The following is an 11922-nucleotide window of genomic DNA, read 5'->3' on the forward strand; positions in this document are numbered from 1 at the left end:
TCTACTAGGTATCTCAAAGTATTAAAAGAGAGGAATGTATAGTTTAAGAGTCATAAGGTTAAAAGTGACAAAATTAGGTTGTTCAGACCTCTTTTCACTTCACAAAAAAGCTTCATGCTTTCCTTTGTCTCCAGAGAAATGTAAAGCAAAACTCTAGCATTTTCATGTGTCTCTTTCCTTCTGGTAACTCCTATAAGAATAACACAATGTGGTGAAAAGTTTTAGAATGGAACTCAGGGAACATGTACTTTAGCTTCAAATCTGCTATTGGCTAGTTGAATAGCATGAGTCTCAGTTTCCCTAGCTGTCATATGGGAGTGAGACTTCATTATTCTCGACCCTATGGATTTATAAAAGCTTAACAGCATCTATTTACAACCTTTGTTACAGATAGAAACCTCTCTTCTGTGCTCTTTAAAAAGACTTTTATCTTAATTCCTAATAAAAGCATATTATTCTACACTTGTGGCCTTGATCTTTTTGAGGTTAGGGGTAGTGTCTTTATTTTTTCCCCAAGTACTTAGCAGGGTGCTTGCTGAATTAATAAATGAAGGAATCACTTTTAGGGTGACTATACATCTTGCTTTTGCCAGTTTTTTTTTTTTATGTTTAATTATTAATAGGCCGCATTCACTTTCAAATTTTCTGAGTTTGGATAACAAGGTATGCAATACAGCCATTTCCTTAATGGAAGAAGAAACTACTTATATCACCAGTTTACTTGAGATCAATGCCCACTCAGATTTCTCTTTTCTTTACAAAATAGCTCCAGTTCTTCTATCCTTATTGTCTGTTTTAAAGTTTAGAGATTATTTTAGTGAACAACTGAAGCTTAGCTTTGAGCTTCTACATTTACTGTCATCCAATATTTAAATCACCCTGCTCTAAAGACAACTCTGGATTTCCTCACAAGTTATAAGATTCTAAAAATACAGTCCCATCCTTTGATAGGTATTCAAAATTGTACCTAAACATCTCACAATTTACTAAATATTATTTTAGGTAACCAATCCTCTGTCTTATTTTTCATGGCTATACATAAAAACTACATATTACAGTTTGGGGGAAAAATAACCCTCTAATAGCAAGCAGAAATAAATAACACATTTCAATAGACCTTGTCTTGGGAAACGCTAATTCTGTAGACAGCACATACTTGAGAAGGTGAGGATGAGATAATATGTCTTGCCTTTATGATAATAACTGTCATAATAAATGACATCTTAAAAAGTGAAGTACAAGTTGGTCTCTGTGTCTGAGTATAGCAATATATCAGAAACATGACTATTTCTGATTCCACAATGAAAAAGTGATTTTCCTAAGAAGCCACTCCCAAATTTAACCATCTCTTTGCCCAGACTTAAGTTTTTCACTTATTCTTTCAAACACTCTATATGCTGATACATCAAAGGCCTTCACATGAAAACAAATAAAAACATAGGAAAAAGAGATGGTTTTGCAAAATAGAACTTCTAGCTTATAAATAAAATAACATTTCCAACGTATTTTTTAAATTGAAATATGGACATTTCCTGTAGGCTCTTTAAGAACCTTTACTACTGTGACTAGTCTCATGTATTCGATATGTGACTCAGTTTTGGCTTTTGAAGTGATATGTAAGAAAATGTTCTCAGACTTGTTCAGAGTTAATGAGATGATTCTTACACTAGAACGACGTGTCTTGCCTTCCATTTTATTTTAGTTTTATTGCTTTATCTTCTTCATATCATATCTAAGTAAAAAATAGAGGAAAACATCAGAGGAAACTAACAAGAGAGTCATGGCAATCACTTCCGCCGAGTCACCACCTGAGTCACCAAACCATGAATTGCTCTTAATAGGCATATCTCTGGCAAATTTCAAAGGGAAAAATGATCCTATAAATTTCAAAATTTTCTAAATCTTAAAATAATTACACCTTTAACCTTATTTGAGCTCAAAAATAAGACTAGTTGAGAGTAAGCAAAGTAAAAATATGACACTTTCTAGATTTCTCAAGATTTCATTACTTCTTTTGGCATCTCTTTCTGGTCGTCTATAATCAAACCTGAATGCACCTGTTTCCAAAAAGTTAGAAAAGGTAATAACAAAAAAGGAAAATAAAAAGAAGAATGTTTCTGTGCCTGAGTTATGGACATTTAGGAAGGAAAATTTGGTCTCTTTTCAAAATATTAGAACCTGAATGATTTTTGTGAAAGGCAAGTGTATTCCTTGCAATAATCTATAAAGACTGTTCTACTTCTCCACATTAAACATATAATAAACCCTCTTCCCTCAACTCAAACTACGAAGATCCACTCAAAATATCCTCAATTAAATATGTGGAGATCAGCCTCAAAATCAATTCAGCTGAGCATGAAAGTGACAAAGGTAGAAATATGTTGGCTTTACCTTGAGCATTGTTTAAAGAATTAAAAAATAATCTCATAGAAGAAAATAAACATCTGAAAAAAGGAGTCTGGCGTCACCTCTCATCTCAGCTTGGTTGCTCTAAGCTTGTTGATTCAAGCTCTGGTTCCTTTTACTATTAAGATTTTTAGAGGTTCTGGTTCAAGATTGTAAATAGGGAGATCCTAAACTCTCTTCTTCTCACGAACACACGGATCTATAGCTAAAAATGGAACAATTTCCTCTGAAAAAAGAAACACTAAAATCTCAAGGAGTGACCCCCTCGCATTAGGCAAATGAGAAGGAAACCACATCAAAGCAAGTAGGAAAGGCTGAGACACAATCTCTCCACAATGCCCCGGCACAAGGACCCATAATCAAAAACAAAGTGTCTCCCTGAAGCACGAAGGGTTTGTACCCCACATTGGGCACCCAATTTTTAAGACAAGTACCTGAGAGACAAGCCCCCAAAACATCTGGCTTTGCAGAGGAATAGGGCTCATGCCCAAAGACCCACGGGGCTATGGTGAACTCAGGGACATTTAAAAGGCCAAGCAGGCAGACTCACCCAAGGCCCTGCCGCAGAAACAGCCCTTTGGCAAGTGCCCAGACTTTGTGTGAAAGAGGACAATTTGCTAATTTAAAGTGTTGGTCTGAGGAGCAGGGCCTACTGGGATATGCCCCAGGGATGGAGGCTGGTGGGCACCAACTTCAGTCGCTCTCTCTGCCTTGCTTAAACTTGAGGGCACCATCTTTTTTTCTAATTTTTTTCTTTTTCTTTTTCTTTATTTCTTTTATTTTTCATTTTTATTCTTTCCTCAGCAGGGCCATCTTTGCACTCCCACTTTGCCTTGCTCCAGCCAGTGAGCTCCATCTTCATGTTCTCCCTCTGCAGCAGTATCTCTCAGAGGGGCGCCTCTACACACATTGGGTGTTGATCTGGTGACCTGGTTTTTTCAGCTGCCACCCATGGAAACTTGGCATTTCTGGGACCCATGGCACCATAACAATCAGAGAGACAGTTCTTAGCTGACTACCACTCCCAGGCACTGCACAGACAGCTGAATGCAATACACCTCAGTCTTTCTGAGAAAGAGGTCTATTTGCTTGGCAAGGAGCTTTGGCCTAGGGGACAGGTTTCTTCTGGCTTGGTACACTTCTAGAGGCTATAGAAGTGCTCTCAGGGAATGAAGGCTGGTGGACACAGTCTCCACGCTGTCTCTCTGCCTCACTCCAGCTCACCAGTATCTTCCAGAAAGAAGCTTTGACCCTTATCTAGTATCCTGATTTTTGCAGCTGCTGCCAGGAGACACTTCTACATTACCTGGTTCTGGTGGCTAGTGGAGCTAAAGTCACAGAACCATAAGCATGGGAGAAAGAGCTCTTTAACAACTACCACGTTGGGGCACAACAAGAGGCAACAGATCCAGGAGCTCAGTCTCTTTGACAGAGGTCTATCAGCTTTTCTTCATAGCTGTAGGCCGAGAGGTTGACTTATAATTAAACACACATCTAGGAGCCAACTGTACCCCTTTTCTGAGACCTCGGAGGGCAGGCACTATCTTTACACTCTCCCTCTGCCTCTCTCCAGAATGTCAGCATCTTTCAGAGGTGAGCTCTTATCTGCATCTGATGCCTTAGTTTTTACATCTGGTGTCTGGTACTCCCTTAATATTCATTTGTTGTCTGTGGGGTCTGTAAAGATATCCCTATTTCATTCCTTATGTTGATAATTCATGTTGTCTCTTTTTTTCTTGTCTTACTAGACTTACAAGGCTATAGGTTTCAATTTATTAATCTTTGCAAAGAAACATCTCTTTATTTCATAGATATTTCCTCTACTATTTTTCTTTCAATTATATCGATTTCTGCTCATTATTATTTTCTTCTTTCTTCTTGTTTTAGATTTATTTTGCCTCCACTGATGAATTCCTGGCTGGAAAGGTAGGTGTGCTTCATTACTGACACTACAGAGCTAGCTGGGAATGGGACTGGCACCTCATTACAGCTAGGTAAGGGTTTAAGTTCAGGTGCTCCAGGTGGTCTCTGCTGACATCATGGGGTGAGGGTAGAGAGCAGGTGGGGACTTGGTGGCCAGGCTCATTACTTCTTGGTAGGGGATGAAAAGTTCAGCTCTCTACTCAGCCTTCTCTGATATCACCCCAGAGAGGGATTTGAAGAGGCTCATTATAGTCTAGAAAAGGTGGAATTCTAGCCTCTCCACTTAGCCTTTGCTGGTGTAAGAAGAGGCTAGGCCACAATTTTTCCTGCAGTGTTTTGGCTAAAGTACAGCAGTCGTTGTCTAAAAGTTTTCTATTTTGCTAGACTGCCCCTTTCCTGTCCTTTGGCTAGAGTACAGGCTTTGGTTAGGGCTTTTTTTTGTCTGCACCTATTGGCATTTCTCAGCTACCAATTTCTTCAGCTCAAAGTCTGGGAGACATGAAGCAAAAAGAAAACTTGGGGCACTCACTGTGGGTCCTGAGTTTCCTAGCCAGTGTACCTTTTTCTCTTCACTCTTCAAAATCTCCTTATGTTTGTTTTATAAATAATGTCTAGGGTTTTTAGTTTTACTCAGAAAAAAGTCTATGTAATTTATCTTTTCTAAAGTGGAAGTCAATCTGGATTATTTTGTATAATTTATAATTATTTTTATAATATATCATATATTGGTTATGGTCCATTCAGTATGTATGGTAATAGAAATTCTTGCTCAATAGAAAATTTAGACTAACTTACCTTGGGAGTAACTGGATAAGCTAAGATAAATTCATGTTGATAAAAGCTCTCTTACTGTCATTTCTGTGGTCCTTCTTAAAGCTAGAAAATACACCAATTCACAGTTCTAGTTCTGAACTACTTAAAAGCAATAAAATATTCGGACTCATTTGTTCCCAGAGTTAAGGGAAAATAGTAAAATTCTCTAAAGAATTTCAGGAAGTGGAATAGGGTTGCCAACTGTTTTTGTGCTTTATCTCAAAAAATATTTACTATTATTTAGTAAGATTTAGTTTATTTTATTAAAAGACTAAAATTTCTTTATTGTTACATCATATCAAGAACTATTTATATTGGCTAAGCTGTTTTAAAAAGTATTATGATGTGCTCTTTCCAGTTGGTGAATTTCTGCCAAATAACTATAGTATTTCTTATGTGAATGTCTTAGATTAACTGCATACATGTAAATAAAAGCAGAGTAATTATTTGCATTTAAATAATAAAAGGGTTGTCAGATTTATCAAAAATAAAATAAAACAAAACACAACCAAAAAATAAGTATACCAGTTAAATATTAATTTCAGATAAATAGTAAATAATTTTTCATATGAGTGTGCCCCATGCAATACTTGAGACACACTTACACGAAACAAATTTTTAAAAGGTAACAACTATAATGTGTTATATATTCAAAATTGCTCTTAGAATAATCATTAAAGTTAACACAGAAGCAAAGAATTATGGTCCAAAAAATATTAAAGCAGAATAAAATTAATTAGTTAGGGAGAACAAAATAAATAAACATATTTTCTTTTTACCCTTTCTATGTTTAAGAAAGAGTGGAAAAAGGAAGCGGGAAGAGAGAAAGAGAAGAAATTGACTTGATTGAAGCAGGGGTAGAAAGTAGTGAAGAATTAAAAAACCTGTCTTTATACAGGAATACAGACTGTATTAGTACTTTAGTGCTAAGAGAAAAAAGAGCCTTAGAACCCTCAGAGAAATGCTGGAGGAGAAAGAAAAGCAGATGAGAAGCAATGCTAATTGCAGGACAGTGCTGTGTTGAGGGATGATTACAATTTAGTGGCCAAATACTATTTTTTAATCTACGGCCTACTCATATGGAAAGATTTTTAAGTATTAAGTATTCTAACCAACAAGAAATTATCGTTGTCATTAATCCTTATCTTTGGAACAGACAGCTAGTATAAAACTAGGCATTTGGGAAAGTTTTCATTTAATATTTTATCTGTAATAAAGAAAAACAAATAAAGGGTTAGTAAAAATTTTAATTGGATTCAAATGCCTTCTAATGTTTGACCTGAGGTTCTTCTTCTTCTTCTTCTTATTATTATTATTTTGCTTAAGGATTCTACTAACACAGGGCCAAGGGTGTGTATCACTAGGTTAAGTCTGTGATCTCTTACCTAGTAACCTAACTTCAGTTTTATCTAAATTTAGCTATCATCTACTTACCAGTGATAAAGTTTCCTTAAGTAATCCTCTTCTCATTATCAAAACCAAATCGAGGCCATCAAGTTGAAATTATTCATTTTCTCTGAAGCCCTTTACTTTTCTCTCTTTTTTTCTGTTTGTTTCTTGCCTCTCCTTCACTTGCACCTTCCTCCTCAGATCCCACTTTTTTTTTTTTTTTTTTTATAGTAAGTCTCATTTTTTTCAATAGCACTTAAGTTCTTCCCTACTGCGTACATTATTCTCTGGTCAGTACCCAGGTTGTTCTCACTCCCTACTTTGATTTCTCACCTTGTTTTCTTAATGTCATTAAACATATTTCCATTGATTCATCTCTGCTTTGATTCATCTCCACTTAGTTACTTGTTTGGCCCCCTCAGGAGATAGGAAAACCTTTGAATATATAGTATATAATCTACTCATCCATCTTTGGCCCCTCCTATAATTTTAACAGTACTTTAGATTCTGTAAATGTTCAATAAAGATTTGTTTCATAGTATTAGTGAGAAGCCCAAAGTTCTGTGGTTTTCAGTTTAGACTTTCAGTGACAACTCTTTCCATGTTATATTGTCAGGCTTGTCATTTACCAAAATGAAGTAAATGGATGATTGAAACATGACTTCAATGATTAGAATCAATAGATTTTATTAATAAATAATCAAAATGGCCAATTAGGAAAAGACTGAAACAAGCTTGGTTATTTCAAGTGACTTAACTCTAGCTGAGTGCTTATGAAATAATAAAATTCTCAGAAACAACAAGTAGGATTTGAAAGACCCAACATAGGCTTCTGTATAACTTCTTAAAGTGGAAAAGCAATAATTGCAGCTTATTTTATAGGCTTTTTCTATTTTATAGGCTTTTTTCTGGTTTAGTTGAAACTAGTATAGCTGAGATAGAGTGTCAATTTGGGAAACTTTTTAAAGGTTTTTATCTTTGCTACTGGAAAAGAGAGAGATGTATTTCTTTGAAATGAAAACTTACCTGTTTTCATTTCAAACAAGAAAAATTGCAAAAGGCAAGGAAATTACAGAATCTACAATTTTTGGTGTTCATGATTTTCCACTATCACTAGTAGATAACCTTGAAATTAGATGACAATAAGAGGTGCTTTCTGTAACAAGTACTTCAGTTCTTATTAGATTTCCAAGTCATTTAGATTTGGCTTGGTCCAAAAGTGCCTTAAAATGCTATATAACTTCTGTTATTTTCAAAGTTATATAGATGTTTTAAAACCATTCCTGATGTAATGAGCTCTTTAAATGATGGGTGATATCTATAATTTCTGAGATGGAGCCTTTTCTTTACATCTTTTTTGAAGACAAAGATGTTCAATCTACATTGACAAAGAATAAAACTGATTTTTAATCTGGTAGGGAAGATAATCTCTGTAATTCAGAGGATTTATTCCATTTCTCTGAGAAACCACTCTCATAGGATCTTAAAATGTCCTCTTCACTTGGACCTTCTACAAGCCCTATCCTTCCTTAAAAGTTCAATTTAACTCCCATATTTTTCAAAAAGCCTTTTCTCACCTTTTCAGTCCTTGGTGATGACCCCCTAACTTCAACACCTGTTCAAATTCTGTCATTTGGCACACAGTTCCTGATAGATTTAATTACTTTTGGTGTCAATCTGGTCTTTCAAATCACACCATGATTTGAAGTCAGGATCTCTCATTACAGAATCCCAAACACAATGAAACTTTGTCAATTGATGTTTGTGGTTTTAATAGAGATGATTATGCCTCAAAGTTTATGGAGCTCCAGCTTGGTCCTTTTCTGTATCAAAAAGGAGAGTAACATAGGCTGAATATTTGTGTCCTCCCCAAATTTATATATTGAAACTTACCCCAAGAGGTGGTAGGTTTAAGAAGTGAGGCCTTTAGGAGGTAATTAGGCCAGAAGGGTGGGTCCCTCATGAATGGTATTAGTGACCTTATTATAAAAGAGACCCCAGGGAAAACCCATGCCCCCTCCACCATGTGAGGACACAGCAGACAGCAACCTATGAATGAGAAAGCAGGCCTTCACCAGACACCAAATTGGCCAGTGCCTTGACTGGGACTTCCCAGCCTCCAAAAATTTCTGTAATTTATAAGTCATCCAATTATCTATGGCATTTTGTTATAGCAGCTAAATGGACTAAGACAGGAAAAAAAGAAGCAATCTCAAATTTCTGCTAAATGAATAAATAATTTTCAATCCATGTAGACATTTATAAATTCTAAACACAAGCACAAAATAATGAGGCTCAGAAGTAACTTAACCTATCATTTATCTAATTACACTCCTTAAAATAGTAATCTCAAAATGTTTCTATTGTATAAATATATTTGAGAAACACAACATACTATAGCCTCCTCTTGACTATTTGCAATGCAAATTTTCATATTAAAAGTTCTCAGAAATCCAAGTATAAAGATGTATTTTGAACTCAGACTTTAACCCATCATTCCTTAAATTTGTTGGACCATCTAACATTACCACTACAACTTAAAATTGCTGTTATTTGGAACACACTTTGGGAAACAAAATTGAAATGCACCTTTTGAATAGCATCTCACCCACTTACCTTTCCAAAGGTGAGTGGTAGATAGGATGCTGCCCAGCTGAAGATGTGGAGGCATTTTTAACCGAGGACCACATTATCATTCCCTTGGCATCTTTCTATATGTTCTAATAGTGCTTAACCATTTACTAGATGTGTGTGAAATTGGCAAGGACACTTGCCTTCTCTAGCCTCATTTTTCTTATGTAAAATATAAATATATTTGTATTTTTTATTAGCAATATTACTAGATTAAATGAGTTCATACATATAAAGCACATAAAACAGTTCCTCCCGCACAACTCAATAACTGGTACTGATGATGATGATCATCATCATCATTATCATCATTTTTTCTATGGGACATTCCCCATGGAAAAACTATCACCTCTCAGTTATCTGCTTAAATATAAAGAAACTGAATTTTTGCTACTACTAGAATATTTTATTTAATTATAAAATATGATTCTATGTGATATGCATACTTAAAATTTCAGTATGATATTCAGAAAGACCATTACAAAATATAAAATAAAATGACAGAATTTGTCATTTCCCCTAACTTCTCTTATGCCCCAAACCACTTCCCTTTCAAACTTGTGTAAAACATAATCAGCCACATTTGAAATTAGATTCCTCTAAATATGGCTCTTTAAACTACATTGGGGAGGATAAATCATGTAAATTATTTGGTTATCCTACATTTCCCTTCTAGATGCGGATATTTTTAAGATCCACTTTACACACTGTCAATTGAAACTTAAAAGCATGATGCCTGTCAGAGTTATTGAATGAGGATCATAGGATCATCTGTCCATGCACAGATCTTCAACTCAATGATGTAGCTATGTATTTTTTAAATAAAACCTAAGCATGTTTTCAGTACAGTCCCTGCCTTACAGAAGCCACAACTTTATTCCCTCTAGCATCATTTCTATACTCTTATCATAAGGTCTGCCCCACTCTTTACTTCCCCGCTTCCTCCATTAGAGTAGAGGCTCCATAAAAGTTTTATTTATTCCTCATTCACATTGCTAAATGTTTCCAATATATAGCATTAGTAAACTTTGAATATAAATAAAGATTGAATAAGCGGCTGATTTATATATCAAGTTAAAAAAAAAAGGACTGTACTTCAGATTATAATTCATATTCTGAATTAAAAACTTCCAGAGGTTTTAGATTATCCTCAAAGGCCTACAGAGAAAGGACTTTTAAAACCATTTTACAAAATACAGGAAAAAAATATTTTACAAAATATTTGTATATGCGTGAACCAAGGGTTAATATTAAACACATGTAATGCTAAAGCTCACTAGAGGCTCATCTCTTTATAGCTGCCATCTGACTAGACCACATATCTTAAAATCAAATCCATCCATTTTGTAAGTTTCATTTTTTTTTCTATAGCTGAGATTACAATCTATCATTTAGAGAGAATCTGACACCTAGATAAAAGCAAGTATATGAAAAGAAATTGAAACTGATGCAGAAGGAAAAAGTAGAAATAGGCTGCATTTCCGCTAGTTAAAGTGACATGGTTTGGAGCTGAGGAGACAGAATCAGAAAAAAAAAAAAAGAAAAAGAAAAACTTTTTAGGTCATTTTTATCTAGTGACTTGTAAGTGAAGGAATATGGGAATATGTCAAAAATTAATCACATCTTCTAATATCATTGTTCTAAAATCCTTTCTCCCTCTTCTCTCCTGTTCTGTATATTTATTAATATACTCATACTTGAGTTTGAAATTATTTTCATACTTGTTTTATAGATAATAATATCCGAGCAGTCTGCTTACGATGTGAAAAATTTAATCACAAGCCAGTCAGTCTTCATATTACCCTCAAGTAATAATTATCATGTACATTTGGTTCATAGCATACCTATTGCTTTATGCTTGGGAAATTTACTGAGCAAAAGCATGTTTTTATAGCAATTGACAAAGTGGTCCCATGCATAATATTATAGTAAATAAGGTAGAATAAAGTAGCCTCCAAATATTAATAATATTTCCAAATATATTAAATTTAAAAATCACTGGGTTGATCTTATTGTGCAATTTGTGGAGAAAAAAAGTAGTACAGATTTTTTTTTATTCCTTGTACTTTAAACCTCTCCTCCTCTCTTGAGGGAAATATTGCTTAACTGTGAGCAGCATACACACTTGTATAACTTACCAGATGACAAAGGCAGTCCTTTCCCACAATTCTGTCCAAGTATCTCATGTGCATTTCAGTAGGACAAAAGTTTACTCAGCAATTCTAGGTATCAGATGATATTTTGTCTTTTGGGTAACTTAATGATGAAAAGGGAAAACAGACCAAAAGTCAAGTGGGCTTTCAACTAAGCCATTAATATTAGCAGATTGGCTAAAACTATGCTCAAGTGCTGCAAATCTTTATTTACTAATTTTTAAGCATTTTGTTTCATTCTCTGAAGTTTTCTAACATTACACCCATTGGTGTGTGCCTCAGATATTCAGAGGGCATCTTAAAATAAGGTTTTCTATCAATTTGTAAGATGGTCATTTGGAATTGGGACTGGTTATGATTTCCATGCAATTTTTTTATGCAACAAAGAATCATAATCACAAAAATCAAAATAGTAGACACTGCAAAAATACAAAGGCATTTAGCTTAGAAAGGAATAAAAGTGTCAAATTATACAATAGGATAGAAACTACATAGTAAGGAAGGAAGATAAAAGAGAGAGAGGAAAAGAAGAAGGAAGAAAGGAGTGATGTTTGGGGCATATACTAGGCACTGAATAAATGTTAGTCATTCTTTTTTTTATATTAGA

This window comes from Pteropus alecto, unplaced genomic scaffold (genome assembly GCF_000325575.1).
Source record: "Pteropus alecto unplaced genomic scaffold, ASM32557v1 scaffold171, whole genome shotgun sequence".
NCBI classification, from domain to species: domain Eukaryota; kingdom Metazoa; phylum Chordata; class Mammalia; order Chiroptera; family Pteropodidae; genus Pteropus; species Pteropus alecto.